The sequence below is a fragment of the Nannospalax galili genome, unplaced genomic scaffold (genome assembly GCF_000622305.1).
Source record: "Nannospalax galili isolate Female #2095 unplaced genomic scaffold, S.galili_v1.0 scaffold115, whole genome shotgun sequence".
Taxonomy (NCBI): Eukaryota; Metazoa; Chordata; class Mammalia; order Rodentia; family Spalacidae; genus Nannospalax; species Nannospalax galili.
In genome coordinates this window covers 2,852,629-2,873,266 of record NW_008340588.1, presented here as the reverse complement: position 1 = coordinate 2,873,266, position 20,638 = coordinate 2,852,629, and the positions used below count along the sequence as shown (strand labels likewise).

Here is a 20,638-nt window from a genome sequence, read left to right as displayed (position 1 = left end):
TCTTTAATTACCAAGAGTCCTGTTGTCCTATTTCTCATATTTTAAACTTAAATATCTGCAAGCTGAATTGTCTTTCCCATTATTCTATGTTCCTGTTCTTGGACCACTCCACATCTTTTAGCAAAATGATTGAATGCAAAATAAATTGTCACCTGATCATATTTTCTAAATAAATATTTTCACTAAATTTTTGTGAGTTTCATATAATATAATGTGATCATATTTATACCACATCCCATATCTGCACTCCTCTCTCCCCGCCTGTGTTCATGAACTTTGTAATATATGGTAAGGCCTACTGAGCCAAGTTTGTGTCCCAAATTACTTCCTGTGTTCATCCACTGGAGCCAGGCCGATCTCTCTAGCATCAAAACCTTAAACAAAGCCAACTAACGATACAGAGATGATTTGCATGGCCCCTGTGCAAGGATGACACTCAAATTCATGAAGCATTCCATATTTTGGAAAAGAAATAATCTGAAAGAGAAGAAACGGGAAGGAAACAGGCATTAATAAGGGATATGTGTATAAACACGGGGTTAAGGGGAGGGGGAGGGAGGGTTACACAAGGAACCAAAGGGAAAGAAGGAGCTCAAGAGAGGTGGAACCATAGAAGGGAGAAGTGGGAAAAATGGGAGCACTTTAAATGGGGAAACCATGGAGGAAGGGTTAGACAAGGCTAGAGATAAATAACACCTAGCTAGTTTTAAAAAACCAGAGGGAACCACATTAACCAAATAACCTACTGACAAATTATAATACAACTAGCTCAAGGAATGTAATACATGCCTAGGCAAGGTTTATCTGAGAATGTTTGGTCTTTGCCCAAGCTTTATCTAGAGAGCACACCTTAATTAAAAGTACCAGACTGGTGGAACTAACCTTAGATGTCTAACAGCCATACTTTGAGGCCTACACTAATTTGATCACAGAGATATAAAGGACAGTTTTTGCTCCTTGCCATCCTAGGATGACTAAGCTCCAGAGGACTATGAGTATCTCTCAAAATGTCCTGTAACTGTGGTGAGTCACCTGTCCTCTTAATCAAGGAGACCATGGACTCAAATGGACTTGAACCAGTGTGCAGTCTATGAAGAGGAGGGTCAACACAGAGGAATCATTTCCTCCATGCCTCCAAGTGAAGCCATCCATGGTTGAGTAGGACCTTTGACTTATCTTCACATATATGGAACTGGTAAAAAAAATGAGCCAGGGGCTCCTCCCAAGCCCATGTGGCCCCTGAGGAACAGATCCTCAAATGACCTTAAGAGTAAAAATAAATTGGTCTATCTTGGCCAACTGTATGGTCTTAAACACCCAAAAGGAAATTATAACCAAAGATTCAAGGGATCAATATAATTCTTTAAGAGTCCATGGTTATAGCTAAAAGCTACATAACAAGAAACAATGCCAAACAGGAGATAACTTCCTTTGAGTGGTTGGCCAGGGTGGCCCAAGAGACTCCCAGACAGTAACCCAGCATAGAACTGGGAACATGAACAGCACACCCCAATCTTATCTAAAGGAATATTGGCAACTGTTTTCTGCTAAATGAAAAGAGCTGATCATCCTAAAATAAGGATCTCTAAATAGGCTGACTAGATTCAGCAGATGGACAAGCACTGAAGAAAGACTGGATAGTATCAGGGATGACAGAGTATATGGGCTCCAGTGGAGGTAGGGGGAGACTATGGGAGGGTGCCATTTGGGATGTGGGTACATAGATGAATAAGATTGTTTGCCATTTTCTGTATGAAATACACACAAAAAATCAATAAATTTAAAAAAAAACAAGTTATATTTGATCGAGAAGCATAAAAATTTGCTCCATGTTAATTAGTAGAGGTGAAACACATTACCATTGAAATCTACCCAATGATTTTATATCCATGCTCAGGTGGATCTCAGAAAATAACTGACTGTGACTTTTACTAATCAAATACATAGATATTACAGATGCATGTGCAAACATCTAAGTGTTAGTAGCGTTAAAAATGAGTTTTTCATTTTAAATGAAACAGTATATTTTAAAATGAAATGGAGATCTTTTTTTAAGGTTAAAACCTCATTCAATATTGTGTTTTATAGGATTTATACTGAGTTCAATATTACATAACTGTATTGATTCAACTGTGAACCTAAAAATTTACAGCCAATATTGAAAAAGATGCATCTTTACTCTGGAAATTGTTATTGAAGACATCAATGCTGTAAGGAAATGCTTCTTCTAATCATGTGGTTATTAAATAAATAATTATTTTTAAAAAATGATAATAAATATAAAAAAAAGAAAGGCAACACACTTTCTCCCAGTTGTTACCAATTGCCAATAGTTCTTCAGCTAAGGTTGGGGCTTCTTCTCCATTTCCCCACTTCTCTGCTGGGATTTTGTGTGGTTTGAGGTTTCATGGGTCTTGTGCATGCTGTTATCATTACTTTAAGTTAATATGAGTAACTAACCAGGTGTCTGTAGAACTCTGTTTCCTTTGTATTAAAAACCAACTCCAACTCTTACAATCTTTCTGCCCCGTCTTCTGCAATGGTCCCTGAGCCTTGGATGGCAGAGGCTTGATATAGCTGTACGTTTCAGTGATAATTTCTCCATACATTTGGCAGTTGTAACTTTCTGTTAATCACTATCTGTTGTATGAGAGATCATCATTGATGATGTATGTTGTATCATCATTGGTGAGAGTTGAGAACTGATACTCTTTCTGGACCCTCTTCCACTACGTTCCCTGAGCCTTGAATGGCAAAAGTTGCATGTAACTTGTTTTTCTCTTCTTAGTTTCAGTATTCTCTCTTTATTCTATACCTTCAGTGTTTTTGCTATGATATACCATGGAAGTTTCTTTATGTCCTTTCTATTTTGTGTTCTCTGTGTTTCTTCTATTTGTAGAGATGTGTCTTTCTTTAAATTAGGGAAGTTTTTTTGCTATAATCCTGTCTTAGATTGGCAAATGCCATTGACCTGATGTTCTTACCCTTTCTTTATGCTTATGATGCACAGATTTTTTGTTTTCATGGTTTTCAACATATTCTGCATATTTCATTCTTCTGCTTTTAAAAAACTTTCATATTCTTTCCTTGAGCAGTCTCATTCTCCAACTGTATTCCAAGTCTTGACATTCTATTTTATTCATTCTGCTTATGAGGCTTTCCCCTGTAAATTTAAATTGGCTTACTGAATTCTTAAAATTCATTTTCATTTCTTTCTCACATCTTTCAATTTGCACAGTTTTTGATTTTGCTGCTAGCTCTTTTTCTTTTCTTTCTTTCTTTCTTTTTTTTGGTACCATCAAAATGATGATGGAAATTCATTATAATTTTAATATATTTTAAATTAATTCAGAAGAATTTTGTCCATTATTGGTGATTTTTAAATCTGTAAGCCTGACATGCTTCCTCTTTAAAATATTCCGGAGGCAAATTTTAAATTTTCTTAATGTGAGTGTTGTTTCTTCAATTGATACAAAGTTCTTCATGCTGTCCCTAGTCTAAGCTTTAATTGTCCATATTTTTCAAGGGTTTTGTTCAGTTAATCAACCTGCCATCTAAAGTGTTTTCACCGTGCTGGCTATAACATTTTGAGGGACACATTAGATGAAGTAATAGTTCTAATTTGATTATAGCTTAAAACTAGTAAAGTTTGAGCATTCAGATTACCCTCATCCAAAACAAATGAAAACATTTCTATGCCCTCAAAATATACCTTTTGGACTTTCTGTGTTCTAAGGCTTAGATATTAAAAACTGCCAGCTGCTTTTTTGAGATATACAGTCTGTTATTGATTTTTATTATCACTCTATTAAGTAGTAGAACAATAGATAATTTATCTTTTCTGTCTGTAATTTTGTATCCACTGGTTCCCTATCCCAATGTAACCATCAACATGTTAATCACCATGAATGAGAGAAGGCTTGTGGAATTTATCTTCCTGTTAAAAACTATAAATGTATTTAAACTGGTTTCTAATATTACACAATTTACACATGTACCAACATCAGATGTGTCAACATAAATAGATATAATTTTTCTTTATCAACTTTAAAATGAATTTTAGGGTTTTAAAATTTATTTATTTTTTCACTGGCTTTTTTTGGGGGGTGGGTGCAATGAATTTTATTTATAGTATTCAAAGACTAGGGCTACCTAAGCCCCTCCCTATATTCTGGGGGTCTAAGATGGAAACTGTGCAGGGAGATGTTCAGTGTGTTGGGCACTGAGCTGTGGCAGGGATCCCCAGCTGAAGGCCTCTCTTTTCCTTTTGCTGGAGTCAGTGGTTCGGGGCTTCTTACTCCTTGGAGGCCATGTGGACCATGAGGTCCACCACCCTGTTGCTGTAGCCAAATCCATTGTCATATCAGGAAATGAGCTTGGCAAAGTGATTGTTGAGGGCAATGCCAGCCCCCAAATCAAAGGTAGAAAAGTTGTCATCACTGCTAAAATTGCAGGAGATGACCTGATAGCTCAAGAAGCCCATTAGTGGACCTTAGGATCAATGCTTGACCACCTTCTTGAGGTCATCATATTTAGCAGCTTTCTCCAGGTGACAGGTCAGATCCACAACAGACATGCTGGGCATAGGAACACAGAAGACCATGCCAGTTTGTTTCCTATTCAGCTCTGGGATGACCTTGCCCACAGCCTTGACAGTGGCAGTGAAGGCAGGGATGATGTTCTTGGCAACCCCATGCCCATCATGTCACAGTTTCCTGGAGGTGTGGTCCACAGTCTTTGGCTAGCTCTGATGGTATGAACTGTGGTCATGAGTCCCTCAATGATGCCTAAGCTGTCATGGATGACCTCGGCCATCCATGGGGTTAAGCAAATTGTGGTGCAGGAGGCATTGCTGACAGTCTTGAGGGAGTTGTCATATTTTTCAAGGGTCATGCCCATCACAAACATGGGGACTTCATGCAGAAGGGACAGAGTTGATGACTCTTTTGACTCCACCCTCCAAGTGGGTCCCAGCCTTCTCCAGAGTAGTGAAGACCCCAGTAGACTCCACAACGTATTCAGCACCAGCATCACGATGTTGTTTAGATCTCACTCCTGGAAGATGGAGATGACCTTCCCATTGATGACAAGTTTCCCACTCTCAGCCTTGACTGTGTCATTGAACTTGATGTGGGTGGAATCATACTTGAACATGTAGACCATGTAGTTGATATCAATGTAGGGATCATTGATGGCAACAATGTCTACTTTGCTAGAGCTGAAGGCAGCCCTGGTGACTAGGTGCTCAACAGGTCAATTCTGTTCACTCTGACATTCACCATTGTGTCTCAGGAATGAGGTTGCCTCAAGAAGCAGGAGGAGCAGAGAGCTTTCACTGGCATTTTTATAAAGTGTAAGTCTAATTTATCCCCCAAACCAAGAGTTGCATATTTAAAAAGTAAGTCAGAACATGTTGCTCCTTTATGGAGATTTTCCCTTAAACTAGCTAAGGAGCACAAATAAAGAAGGGGTATGTGCATAGAAGAGCAGGGCCCTGTGATGTTGTTTCCACATATGCCAATGGGCTCTTGGCATGGTTTTATCTCTTTTTTCTAACCTAACCTTACACTTAGTTATTTCTTAAACACATTGCATTGGTTTCTACATTAGGTATTTTACATAAATGGCACAGCTTCTTTCAGAGAGGGCTTTCCCTAGTTACTCTCATGACCCCTAATGTCACCTTATCAAGTGTCTCATCAGCCATTAGTTCAGTGAATAATTCATTGAGAAAGTTGAATCTTCTTTTGATAAGGGATATGAAGGGTACCTTTATGTCCTATATTACAAGAGTAGACTCACATTTAATGGTGTAGAATGGAGTCTACATTTGCTTATTCCCATTGTGAGGAGCCCAGCATGTACACACTGCTCATGGTTTGTTTGCTCTGAGTTAACCTTTAACATTGATGCAGTCCTAATAGATATTTGGGAGAATGTGAGACTCAATGGCAGTGCTAATTGTGAAACCCCTGCTCTACAGAGAGAGATGTAGTGAATGAGAAGGACAAGATTTAAAAGGGAAGAAACACCAAAGGAAAGTCAGGCCACCTGATCAGAGGAACAAGACTGAACTTTGGAATTATTGACTGCCTTTGTTTCTTCCTCCAATGTGATCTCCTGCCCACAGAAGAGATGTAAGATAGATCTAAAGGATGTTAAACTTCTGTCTTCTTAACTTGTCAGATATATGAATAAAGTACATGGCAATGAACCAATTCCTGTCTCTTCTTAATGAGTTTGTAGTGAGAGGTAAAATGAACTATTATATTCTAGTCACAGTATCAAATCTATCTTATGAAATACCTTGGAGAACACAGTATTAATAAAGTAAAAGTGAATAAGTATATATTTATCATTTTAAATAAAAGCTTTTCAAATTTCATTTGCTTATTTCACTTAAACATTTTCATAGCAGGACTAGATGCCATCTTGAATAAAGTATTAGATATTTGATTTTATCATAGTTTTCTCTGCTGAATGTGGTGGTATATTCCTCTGATCCTAGGACTGGAGAAGCTGAGGCTAAGGATTCAAGGCTAGCTTTCGTTACAGTGTGAGATACTCTCATAAACTCAGACTATACAATAAATGCAAATATAATACATATGAAGAAATATACATTTCTAAAATTCAGGATCTTGAATTACTCATAGATTTGAAGCAAATAAATATTTTAAGTGAATATAATAACACTGATATGAAGGACAATGTTTAAAAAATATAATATGAACATTGAAAGAATACAATTTTATCACAAACAGATCCCTCAATTTGATTTTTATTATTTCATTTATATTATACACCAAACAACTGAAAAATTTAATTTATAGCTACTTAGGCAGTTAGAAACTTTAATAGCCAATTGTGTCTGAGATTTTTATCAGCCATCATATAATTATATTCTTTTTTATTTTTTTTAAATAATTTATTGAGAATTTCATACATGCTGTCACCCGAATTCCCTCTGATTCTCCTGTGCTATCAAATAAACCATACAACATATCTTTATGTGAATTTATTACGGTTTATGCCCTCAGGTAGGGAGGGGGTAAATTAGGAAACTTACACAAAGACAAGCAGTCTTGCACCACGACTCAGAGCCCACCACCGGATGCTACCATGGCCATGCCCATAGTCTCTGTTAACTTTTGCCCACGCATCTTGGGCCCACAGTCTCATCCTAGGTCTTTAAATGCCCCCTCTCACATCCATGCAGGTGAGGCACTGGGGCCATCTCTTTCTCCACACCCATCACCACCCGCGTTTGTGGCTTCAGGTCCAAGATGGCTTCCAGCCACCTCTCAGTAGTCCACACCCTGTGGCAAGCCCAGCCCTTTGGAGGAACTTGTCAACTGGGAGACACTCCACACCTTTCCTCCACTCTTACAATCTTCCCCTCCATCTTCCACTAAGGTCCCTGAGCCTTAGAGGGGGTGACAGATGTAGGACGATCTCTCTTGTATCATGGTGATATATTGGTTTCTTGGGTTTCCCCATTAGTCGTCTTTACTCTGTGGCCACTGATCTATCACAGTGATGTTTCTTCTACTATAAAGACAAATGGAGGAAAGTAGACACATTTAAACAAACATGAATGCAAATACAGATGCCTATAAGATATACCAATAGGTGTACTATATTCATTAAACAATATACTCATGATGGCTTTTCACTAGGGCCTGCAGCCTTTCTTGACACAAGGCATTGGCCTGGTCTACAGCACCAGATGTGTGTTCCACCCCTAGGAACAGGTCTCATCCAATTAGAAATTTGCCAGGTGTACGTGTATGTTGGTCAAACCATTATTGCACTTGCAGGTATTGTTTGGCATATCCATTGTGTGCAGCATGCGGGGTCCATTGTTGAGTACAATTATGGGGGATCCTTTCTTCCCCAACCATCTGTATAGAGCCTTCTGGGAATATGAATGTCATCCATCCAGTTGCATGGAGTTTTTTGGCTTAGTCTCAGTTCTATTTCTTCTTCTTCTTCTTCTTCTTCTTCTTCTTCTTCTTCTTCTTCTTCTTCTTCTTCTTCTCTTCTTCTCCTTCTTCTTCTTCTTCTTCTTCTTCTTCTTCTTCTTCTTCTTCTTCTTCTTCTTCTTCTTCTTCTCCTCCTCCTCCTCCTTCTTCTTCTTCTTCTTCTTCTTCTTCTTCTTCTTCTTCTTCCTCTTCAGCACTCACTACATGCACTGTCTTCAGCAACATGGCCTTATCAACCTTTCTAGTGTACAGTTGACACTAATGGCAAAAGCCTTGGTGAATTAGAGGATTTCTAGGATCTCTCTCTTACCAACAGCTCATGGCGGGGGGCAACCCACCCCTGGTACTGTAGATTTTCTTAATAGTTGCATAGTTTGGGAGTCTCTGTTCTCATCTTACCTAACCTACATAAAACTCCCAAGAATCTTACATCTATAGCTGGCCTTTCCTTCTTCAGGTGTCCTTCAAATGGGTTACATATCTGTAAAACACTCAAAGGAATGTTAACATTATATATTAAATCAATCATAGACAAGTCTCACACAGCATGGAAAGGTTTTGTCCATTCATATTAAGTCTTTTCTCCATAGATCCTTCTTAAGTACCATAGCATGGCTACGAGGCATTAATTTGGTTAGCTCTTTACCATTTTTAGTTATCCCTTTGGATTCTTTTATTCTTTATAGACTTAAAGGTGTTGGCTTCAGTTGCCTGACCCTGCACTGGACTAAGGAGGCAAGGGGTTTCTCCTGTCCCCATTGTACTTGTTGGTTCCCTGAGTCTCACAGGCTCTGGGTCTGCTTGCTGACTATAGCCACATCTGTCACCTTCCCATTGACCACACAAGGTTGCTGGGGGAGAACTTGTGGGAAAGCCTTCTTCCACCCTTAGTATAGCCTCTATCAGAAGAGAAATGCATCTTATTTAATACTTGGGGATTCTTAACCACCCCTTGTATAGTTGTTATCCTTTGAATGTTCTTTGTAAACTGTTCTGGTTTTAAAACCTTCCAGAAATGCCTTAGTACCGAATTTGGGTTTTTTATCAATTTTTTTCGGGGGATTTGGTCTTGACATAAGTCTTGCCACATTTGTCTTCGAGTAACCCAAGTGGACCATTTCTTCGGTCTGGTCTTTTTTTTTTTTTTTTCTCTTATAGGGTGTTCTGTTATTTTACAGACACATTTTACATGCTGGTCAGAAAAATTTAGATTTGCCAAAGCCTCTCTCACTTTACACAGATTATGTCCCATCAAAGGGCTTAGTAAAACCATTAAAGCCCCATACCATTCTCAATGTCCCAGTTGAATTAAGCTCTCCTTCATATCTCTGGTGAACACAGTCTTATCTGGCCCAATGAACTGGACATCATATACTGCTTTTCTCATACCTAGTTTTCTCAATAATGCCTGCCCCTCCTTTAGAGTCCTCCAGCCCCTGCTAATCATGTTAGTCTGCCTTAGTGATGACCATGTATCTTTAATACCTTCAACCAGCCATCTCATTAAGGACTGCTCCACCCTGCATTGGCATAAGTTGAACAGCCTATATGGCAAGATCGGATGGGTGGTTATATAACTCTGCTGTAAAGCTTCTGAAGGACTTATACTGATGTCATTTGCTCCCATATCCCATATTTTCACAAGCCATGTGGCCAGGGGCTCTCTGCTTACTTGCTTGTAAGTTTTTCCTAGTTTTAACAGTTCTAGCATGGAATATTTCCTAGCTACAGCACAGTTAGCTTTTTGTCCTTTTTACTATTATATATCTTTTCCTCTGAGTCCTTGGACCTTACACAAGTCAAAGTGTCCTGCCTTTTTTCTCTCTCCAGCTCTGCATCTGGGTCTGCCTGTTCAGCCTTTTCAACTCTCCCTGCTTGGGACACTTCTTTTATGATGCAAAGAGGCCAAGCTCTTTTTTCAGGTGCTCCATTTGGGCCTAGAGCAGGTAAAAGATTTTCTTGCCTTTGGATAATTTTTAACAAATCTTCACATACCTGCAACATATCCCCACATTTACAACATAGCTGTGGCCCCCACTTCTGGGTGGCTGGCCTCTCCTTAGTAACCCATTGTAAAAACCACATAATTGCCGCCATTAGTGCTCTTTTAAAACTCATTCTCAGTTTCGTAGTATCCTTCCAGGCTCTGCCAATTTTGTCACCCAAATTCCCTCTGGGTCTCTTATGCTATCAAGCAAACCATATAACATATCTTTCTGTGAGTTTATTATGCTTTATACCCTCGGGTAGGGAGGGAGTAAATTGGGGAACTTACACAGAGACAAGCACTCTTGCACTGCAGCTCAGAGCTGGCCAACAGATGCTCCCGCAGCCCCACCAATATCTCTGTAAACTTTTGCCTGCGTATCTTGGGCCTACAGTCTCATCCCAGGTGGATAAATGCCTCCTCTTGCATCCATGCAGGTGAGGTGCTGGGATCATCTATCTCTCCACACCTGCCGCTATGACACTGGGGCCATATCTATCTCCACACCTGCTGCCACAGGTGTTCCACCAGGCTCCTGGCTTCAGGTCCAAGATAGATCCCAGCCACCCCTCAGTAATCCAAGCCATGTGGCAGGCTCCACCCCTTAGAGGAACTAGCCAATTTGGAGACACATGCCTATAAGTTGTTTTGATCAAATCCATGCCCATCCCTCCCCTCCAACTCCTCCCATATCGCCCCATCACTTTTTTCTCATAACTTCATGTACTCTTTCTTCTTCTTTGATTTATTTATGTTTTATCGGGCTCTTGGCTACTCTAACATCCCCCCCACCCATGAAGAGATAACCCTAAAATCTTTTAAGGATTAGATAAAAGCTCCAAATATTTTGTACATATTTTTGTCCTTTGGAATGGAGTATGTCACTAAGAAAAAAGGCAGGACACTTTGACTTGTGTAAGGTCCAAGGACTCAGAGGAAAAGACAGATAATAGCAAAAAGGAAAAAAAAAAGCTAACTGTGCTGTAGCTAGGAAATATTCCATGCTGGAACTGTAAAAACTAAGAAAAACTTACAAGTAAGCAAGCAGAGAGCCCCTGGCCACATGGCTAGTGAGAGTATGGGACATGGGAGCAAATGATACCAGTCAAAGTCTTTCAGAACCTTCACAGATGAGTTATATAACCACCCATCCATCCTTGTGATATAGGCTGTTCAACCTAGGCCAATGCAATGGGGAGCAGTCCTTCATGAGGTGGGTGGTTGAAGGCATTAAAGATACATGGTTGTCACCAAGGGAGACTAACATGATTAGCAGGGGCTGGAGGACTGTAATGGAGGGGCAGGCATTCCTGAGAGGACTAGGTATGAGAAAAGCAATATATGATGCCTAGTTCACTGGGCCAGATAAGACTGAGTTCACCAGAGATATGAAAGAAAGCCTAATTCAACTGGGACCTCGAGAATGTTATGGGCCTTTAATGATTTTACTAAGCCCTTTGATGGGACAGGATCTTTGTAAAGGGATAGAGGCTTTCACAAATCTAAATTTTTCTGACCAGCATGTAAAATGTGTCTTTAAAATAACAGAACACCTTATAAGAGATAAAAAAAAGACCAGACCGAAGAAATGGTCCACTTGGGTTACTCGAAGACAAATGTGGTAAGACTTATGTCAAGCCCAAATCCCCAGAAAAAATTGATAAAGAAAAAACCAAATTCAGTACTAAGGTGTTTCTGGAAGGTTTTAAAAGCAGAAGAATAGTTTACAAAGAACATTTGAAGGATAACAACTATACAAGGGGTGGTTAAGAATCCCCAAGTATTAAATAAGATGCATTTCTCTTCTGATAAAGGCTATACTAAGGGTGGAAGAAGGTTTTCCAAGAATTTCTCCCCCAGCACCTTTGTGTGGTCAATGGGGAGGTGACTGATGTGGTTACAGTCAGCAAGCAGACCGAGAGCCTGTCAGACTCAGGGACCAACAAGTACAATGGGGACAGGAGAAACCCCTTGCCTCCTTAGTCCAGTGCAGGGTCAAGCAACTGGAGCCAACACCTGTAAGTCTATCAAGAAACTGGCTACATTTCTTTGGAGTGTTTTTACCCTAACTGCCTAGCAAATTCCTACCTCCTGTTCTAATCACACCATCCTCTGAAGGAGTTACCCAAATTGCCAATAGGGAATAGGAACGCCGACCGCTCTGGCTTCTTCCATGCTGAACAGGGACTCAGGATGAGGCATTTGGAGTACCCCTTCAATGGGTCTATCTAAAAGACTCCAAAATTGCATAACTCTTATCTCTTGGGGGAAAAGAAGGTCCTTGAATCATGAATAGGAGGTGTAAAGGAGAAGTAAAGCAAGAGTAGTTAGCATTACAAGTTGTAGACAAGGAACTAGGAAAAAAGTCAGAACAGGGCAATTTTCAAATGTTCATATGGAAGTCCACTGGAGTTTCTTGACAAGAGCATCCAAAAGCATCCTTCTTTTGGGTTCCTCCTCATTTTTCTTTTTTCATCCAAGGCTGGACTCTAGAGTGATGGATTCAGGATTTGCTTTCAGATATTTTGATAGCTGCTGGAGTGGTTAGAATCAGTGTCATTTCCCTGTCAAAGGCTTCTACATAGGGGGAGAAAACAAATTTATCCATTATTTTAGAACAATAGCTGGTTGTCTCCTTTAGCTACAGGTGGGCACTACAGTATTGGAGACCAAGATTTGAAGTCTTACATCTGAGCAGCACTTTCTAGTTAGGAACAAAATCATCAATGAGCAATAATTGTCTAAATAAATTTTATATAGACATAAGCCTAATGTCTAGGACATTAGTGTAATCCCTTAAACTCTTAAATACACTGATGACTAAACTCTTTGGTTATACTTTGCTTATGGGTGTTAAAGATCATAAGTTGGTACAAATACATGAATTTATTTTTACACTTAAGGTCATTTGAGGATCTATTCCTCAGGGGCCACATGGGCTTGGGAGGAGTTCCTGGTTCCTGGCTCCATTTTTTTTTTTTTAATCAGTTCCATTTATGTGAAGATAAGTCAAAGGTCCTGCTCAACCCTGTCTGGCTTCACATGGAAGCATAATGAGATGTTTCCTCTGAGTTGACCCTCCTCATTGTAGAGTGGAAAGTGGTACAAATCCATCTTGTCGTGTTTCCATGTCCTCCCTGAACAAGAGGACAAGGTGACTCACCACAGTTACACGACATTTTGAGAGATGTTACATAGTCCCCTGGAACTTAGTCAACCTTGGAGGGCAATGGGAAGAGACTATCTCTTAAGTCCTTCTGAGTGCATTTGTACAGGCCTCAAACTATTGCTGTTAACATGCAATAAGGTTAGTTCCACAAGTCTGGTACTTTTAATTATCCTGTGCTGTGTAGACAAAGCTTGGACAAAAGAAAAAAAACCGCAAACATTCTCAGATAAACAATGTCTAAATATATATTTTGTTCCTTAAACTACTTAACTAAACTGTGACCATGGAAAATTTAAGATTATGTATATATTATTTTTGTCTCGTCCTTTATATATCAGAACAAACCTACATAGAACTTCATCACTTGCTTAGGATTTCTCATTTTTTTCTATTTTGGAAAATATCTCTATTCCTATATTCTTCTAACATCTTTTTATATTCTCATTTCCTTTTTTTCTTTTAAATAATTATGAGACTTAGTAGCATTAACAAATAAATTTTCCATTTGTTGTGAGACTTCTTTTCCTGAGGATGCTAAGCAATGCTTATTCCATTTTCAGGCTCTAGTGTCAAGCAAATGTTTGATTAATGTTTTACTGGGGAACAAATGAATTTATTGAGCTTACTTACCGAGATAATTGAGGGGTTGCTGAGGTGTATGTATGACCTGAAGGTATGCACACTGGAATGCCTTTACGCAGCAAGGGTCATGCCTTCTTTTCCTAGCCTTCTCCAGATTATATACTTTAACCCTACCCAAATCCAGGAGGCCATGTGTGATTAGGGCCAAATTACATACAGTTGGCTGGGAAGAGTGGCTGGATATGCCTGTGAGGGTACAATGACCATGCTCGGCCCTCCTTTAATGAATGAGCACAATGGTCAACAAGCCCAGTTGTGACCCCGTTTAGTGACCAGGCTCAGCTAAAGTAGTGATGATGTTAGTTATTTCAAGTGGAAGGGAATGCTGGATAGCATCATGTTATTAAAAGAACCAGGTGCTAGGATCCACATATGAGGGAGAACACACATCATTTGTTTTTCTGAGTCTGTGTTACTTCACTTAGTTTAACAGTTTCTAGATCCATCCAATTAACTACAAATTTCAGTATTTCATCTTTCTTTACTGCTGAATAGAACTCCGTTGTGTAAATATACCACATTTTTGTTAACCACTTATCAGTTGAGGGACACGTAGGCTGCTTCCATCTCTTAGCTATTGTGAAAAGAGCAGCAACAAACATGGTTGTACAAGTGTCTCTACAATAGAATGAGTCTTTTGGCTGTATGCCAAGGAGTGGTATAACAGGATCATACAGTAGGTTATTATTAGTTAAGAATACTCCACATTGTTATCCATTGAGGTTGCACTGATTTGCAATTCCACCAGCAGTAAATGAGCATTCTCCTTTCTCGACATCCTCACTAGCATTTGGTATCATTTGTTCTCTTGATCCTAGCCAGTCTGATTGAGTAAGGTGAAATCTTAGGGTGATTTTAATTTGCAATTCCCTAAATATTAATGATGTTGAAAACTTTGAGATCTTTTCTATCTATTTTTAGGTTTTTCCTTTGAGAACTCTCTGTTTGGAGCTTTAGCCCATCTTTTAATTGGGTCGTCTGGTTTCTCGATTCTTTGTTCTTTGAGTTCTTTAGATATTCTGGATGTTAAGCCTCTGTTAGATGTGTCACTGGTGAAGTTTTTCCCATTCTGTGAGTTTTTTCTTCACTTTTTTGATTGATTCTTTTGCTGTACAGAAGCTTTTTAGTTTAATGAGGTCTCACTTGTTGATTGCTGAACTTAATTCCTGAGCAACTTCTGTCTGATTAGAAAATCCTTTTCTACACCTATATCTTGTAAGTTACTTCCAATAATTCTTCTAATAGTTTCAGGGTTTCCAGTTTCACATTGAGGTCTGATCCATTTGGAATTGATGTTTCTGTAAGGTGAAAGACAAAGATCTAGTTTCATTCTTCTACAGGTGAAGATCCAGTTTTGCCAGCACCATTTGTTGAAGATGCTGTCTTTCCTCCGTTGTGTGTTCTTGGCACCTTTGTCAAATATCAAGTGGCTGAAATTGCATTTACTCAGGTTTGAATCTTCAGTGATGTTCCATTGATCTATACCATCACTACCATGCTGTTTTTAAGAGTACAGCTCCTGCAGTATACTTTGAGATATCTGGTATAGTATTCCCCAGCATTGCTCTTTGTGCTCACAATATTATTATTTCAATCCATTACCATGGGAGGTCCTTCCATCTCCCGCTGTCTTCCTCAATCTCTTTCTTTAATGATTTAAAATTTTCATTGTAGTGAACTTTGGTGTCTTTGGTCAGATTTACTACAGGACTTTTTTTTTTTTTTTTTTGCATCAATTGTCAATGGGAGCATTTCCCTATATTTTCTCCAATTACTTGTTATTGCTATATAGAAAGGTTACTGATTTTTGTAGATTGATTTTATAACCTGCCACTATACTGACAGTGTTGATAAGTTCTAAAAAAATTCTGGTTGAATTTTGTGATCTCTTAGGTATATTATCATAGCTGCAAAAAGTGATAGTTGGACCTCTCCTTCTTCAATTAGAGCTCCCTAATTTCCTCTTTTCCTATTGCTCTAGCCAGAGTGTCAAGCACTATGTTGAAAAGGGGTGGAGATCATGGACATCCTTGCCTAGTTCCTGATTTTAATGGGAATACTTCCAGTTTTTCACCATTTAGAATGATGTTGGCTGTGGGTTTGCTGTATGTAAATTTAATTATTTTGAGGTATGTTCCCTCCAGTCCAATTCTCTCTAGGATTTTGAACATAAACCCATGTTGAATTTTGTCAAAAGCCTTTTCTGCATCTACTGAGATGACAATGTGGTTTTTGTCTTTAAGTCCATCTATATGATTAATAATGTTTATTTACTTGCATATATTGAACCAGCCCTGTATCTTTGGGATAAAGCCCACTTATAATGGTGACTGATCTTTTTGATGTGTGTCTGTATGGGGTTTGCAAGTATATTGTTGAGAATTTTTGCATCTATGTTCATTAGGGACATGGGTCTATAGTTTTCTTTTTTCATTGTGTCTTTACCAGGTTTGGATACTAGAGTGATGCTGGATTCATAGAAGAAATTTGGGTGTTCTCCTTCTGTTTCTATCATTTTGAATAATTTAAGTAGTATTGGTTGGAGGTCTTTCAATTTTCTGGTATAATTCTGCTGTAAATCCATCTGGTCCTGGGTGTTTTTTTTTTTTTTTTTTTTTGGCAGGGGGAGGCTTTGTATTACTGTTTCAATTCCCTTATGTATTTCCTTATACGGGTCTGTTTAAACCGTTGATCTTTTCTTGGTTTATCTTCAGTGGTTCCCATGATTTTGGATATCCATCCATTTCTTTTAGATTTTCAAAATTTATTAGCGTATAGGTTTTTAAAATATTCCCATATAATGGTCTGGAACTTTTGTGTGTCTGTTGTGATATTTCCCCTTTAATCTCTGATTTTGATGATTTGGATTTGCTCTTTCTTTCTTTTTGTTAACTCTGCTAAGGGTCTATCTTGTTTAGCTTTTCAAAGAACCAACTCTTAGATTCACTGATTCTTTGTATTGTTTTCTTTGTTTCTATGTCATTAATTTCTGCTTTGATTTTTGTTATTTCTTCTCTTCTGCTGGGTTGAGGTTTTATTTGTTCTTGCCTTTCCAGTGTCTTGAGTTGCATTGTTAGGTCATTTATTTGGGCTCTTTCTAATTTTTTAATGGAGGCACTTAGAACTCTAAACTTCCCTTAGGACTGCTTTTAAAGTGTCCCAGAGGTTGTGTTGTGTTGTATTGTCCTTTTCATTGAATTTCAGGAATTCTTTTATTTTTTCTTAACTTCCACTTTGACCCACTCATTGCTTAGGAGTTTTTTTTTTTTTTTTTTTTTTAATTGCCATGAGTTCATGTAGTGACTAGGGCTTTGACCAGTGTTGATTTTGAGCTTTATTCCATTATGGTCTGATAGAATGCATGGAATTAGTTCAATTTTTTAATATTTGTTGAGGTTTGTTTTGTGACCCAGGATGTGGTCCATTTTGAAAAGTTCCATGGGGTGCTGAGTAGAAAGTGTATTCTTTGGTGCTTGGGTAGAATATTCGAAAGACGTCTCTTAGGTCTATTTGATGCATGGTATCATTTAATTCAGATGTCTGTTTATTATTTGTCCAGTTGACATGTCTAATGGAGACAGTGGGGTATTGAAGTCCCCTACTATTACTGAGGTGGGGTTAAGCTGTGTCTTAAAATCCTTCAGTGTTGTTTTTATGAATTTGGGTGCACCAGAATTTGGTGCATATATGTTAAGGATTTTTAAAACTCCTCAACTCCCTGACAATCTATCTCCTCTCTCAAGTGCCTTACTACTGCTTACTAATACTGACACATTCTGGTCCCTGTCTGGTCCTCTCATTTCAGTTTTCAGTTTCTGGTTCTTCCTAGTACTCATATCCTCTCTTTTCTGTTTAAAATTCTAGAGAAAATCCTGGGGTTATTTGCACTGCTTGTTCCTTCTGTTAAGGGAGTTCATTCACATATGTCTATCATAGTTGACAATGTGTGGTATTTAGTTAGTAGAAAAAATACTCCCTACTGGTAGGTAGCTAGTCATACATTTTCATGGTCAGAGGTCACTGAGGTAGACCCATTCCTCATAATCAGCTCTGGATCCCTCTTCCTATTTCCCTGGTAATGGTGGAAAGTTAAATATCACAACTCAAGATTTAAAGAACCATAATAAAATACAATAAGATCAAGGCTTTGTTGAAGTTCATTAAAGGGAATATATTTCCTCCTGGTGAAAAGAAGACAATATGAGTTCTACCTCTGGCTCTGAGTAGAGGTATGTCACTGTACATTTCAGAAGTCATTGTATAATATTGCTCCTTCTCAAGAATTATTCCAACTGAGCTATCAATCACCAGGCCAGAAGACTGACTGATGTGAAGCCATGCAAGAGTTAAATTTTCTTTTTCCTTCTTCCTATCTCTTTTTCAAATTTCAGCCAAAATCCCAAGTTTGTTTTTTCCGGCATTCTGAGCTTTCTTCTGTTTTCTATGATGAGGCACCCTGCTTCTCTCATCTTTCTACAGCTGCTTGCAGAACACCACTGCTGACCTTAACTCTGAAGGCATGATGTTCTCTTTTCTTCTTCTCTATCTCCCTACTCCTAGGATGTGCCAAGATTTGTAGTTTGTTGGTTCTGTTGTTTTTCTACCAAATGCTATTAAAATGGTTTCTAAATTTCCTTCTCAGTCTGCTTTAAAATTATTTTATCTTTGAAAGTGTGAACTCATTGAACACCTATCTGGAGAGATCTTTCCTATTTTACAATATTTCTACAATTTTGCAATATTATATTTCTCTCTTTAGCACTACACAATTTTTCCAATCAAATTTGTAGGCTAAGGTGAATTTGTCATGAAAAGAATGAAGCTTAAGAATGAAGTTTTGGGCATTCGTTGTACTTATTTTTGCATTCCACAGAATTTTCCAGGAATGATTCCTAAAAGTTTATATATGTCTTCATGTTTTGTTTTGGACAATTTGAAAAAAATAATGAAAGGGCTTGGTTAGACTCCCATCTATTTCCATTCTGATTTCTGCCACTCTCCTCTTCTGTATCAAGGGAAGTTAGTTGACTGTATTGATTACTTTTCTTGTTGCTGTGATAAAATACCCTGATAAAAGCCAATCAAAGAAATGTTTATTTTTGGCTCACAGTTCTAGGGTACATTCAATCCCAACAGGCAAGTGATGGTTGCAGGGGCTTGAGGAAACTGGTCACATTTCCAAGGAAGATGTAAGCATATTTTATATTAATATCTTTTAAAGAAAAACATTTTGTATGTTAATATTAGCAATGCCAATATCCTTATTGTTATAGATATCTTATCCTGGAATGCATTAGGCTTTCCTGGTCTAGTGATCTCCATCAAATGAATGCACACAAGACACACAGATTATATAGAAAAGATAGGTAGTGTTTACTACAATGTTGGGTAATGTGCTTATGAGGGCTTAGAGTAGAAAATGACAAAAAGAATCATTATCAGGGGGAAAACTCAGAGAGTGAGAGTGGCAGGTGGGCAGAGAGTCCAATGTATGATATTCCTTAAAGTCTAAAACAACTTTCTTATGATTTGTTTTTCTGACTAGTGATTGACAGATCCATTTGAATGAACTCTTAAGAAAAAGGAACAATACTGTGTTTGTTGTGTACCAAAAAGCCTCTGGCTAGACAGTAACCTTTCATTCTTTTGAAAAATTGAGAATGTCATGTCTCAACCCAAGACCTGAGATAAAAGTAACATATAATTCTTTGGGCAGTTGTTCAAAGTTTGAGTTTCAGATCCTGGTTTTATAAGGTTCTGATAATGAGGATGGACGTCAATCTTCAATGAACTTCGAGACTGTTAATGCCTGACTGGCTCCCTAATACATGGTGAACACTAGGCAAGATACTTCTCAAGAACATTAATTACAATAAAATAACAGTAATATGATTGATAACAAGAATATTAATATGTGGCTGGAGAGATAGCACAATGTTTAAGAGCACTGACTGCTCTTGCAGAGGACCCAGGTTCGACTCCCAACACCGACATGGCAGATAACAACTGCCTGTAACTCCAGTTCCAGGAGATTTGATACCTTCTTCTAATCTCCATGAACATTGCACAACATGGGTCTACTTACATACATGCAGGCAATATGATCACACACATAAAATAAAAATAAAATATTTTTATAAAAGAATATTAATAATTACATTTCCAAAGTATGGTAAATTTGTTAGCCAGTTTAAACAGAAGAGAATATATCAGGTAATGTTTCACACTAAATGAGTAGTCTAAGAATCTTCAACACTTATCATGCTTTCATAGAGCAAAGAAGGAATGTGCTTTATATGAAGTATATTTTAGTTAAACAAAGTACACATGACAGGGGTTGGATGATAGATCAATGGTTACAGCACTTGCCACCTACATGTGAGAACAAGGGTTCATATTGTGGAATCTGATAGAATGTGTGAATTACAGAAGAGCCACTAGCCTCATTAGGGAAAGCCGTAATTCCTCTAAAGTGGTAACTGGCTCTAAATTGGCAGCCTGGCCTTGCTCAAGCTAAATCAACTGGTCACTCCTGGACTGAGGGAGACTTTTTATGGAGCCAGCCTGTCTTCTTTAGTGCCCTAAGGTGGCTCACTTGCCTGAGAAAATAACCTTGGGATAGAGACCATCAAGGACACCAGGTCCTGGCACCAAGTTAAATCTTCCAGCTGTTTACAACAGAGCTCCTGTGTAAGTCCAGACTGGCCCTCCCTTCAATGCAGATTGCTTCTTCCTGGGGAACATTTAGGTCCTTTATTGTGTTCTCTGAATAAAGATGACACATTCCTTGCCTGTTTTAGTTCTGACTCTCTGACTCTTATTTCAAAACTTTAAACTTCGTCATTTTCTGCTCTC

The 20,638-nt window shown here is 38.4% G+C and overlaps 1 non-coding gene and 1 pseudogene across 1 annotated transcript; one reads left to right on the top strand and one right to left on the bottom strand.

The window, feature by feature from the left end:
• The first annotated feature begins 360 nt into the window (after nucleotides 1-360).
• Nucleotides 361-464, top strand: LOC115070780. The gene has a single exon (XR_003849909.1). It is a non-coding gene; the product is annotated as a U6 spliceosomal RNA (small nuclear RNA).
• A 3,830-nt stretch (nucleotides 465-4,294) lies between these two features.
• On the bottom strand, nucleotides 4,295-10,559 carry LOC103736182 (annotated as a pseudogene).
• Between the last annotated feature and the right edge of the window lie 10,079 nt (nucleotides 10,560-20,638).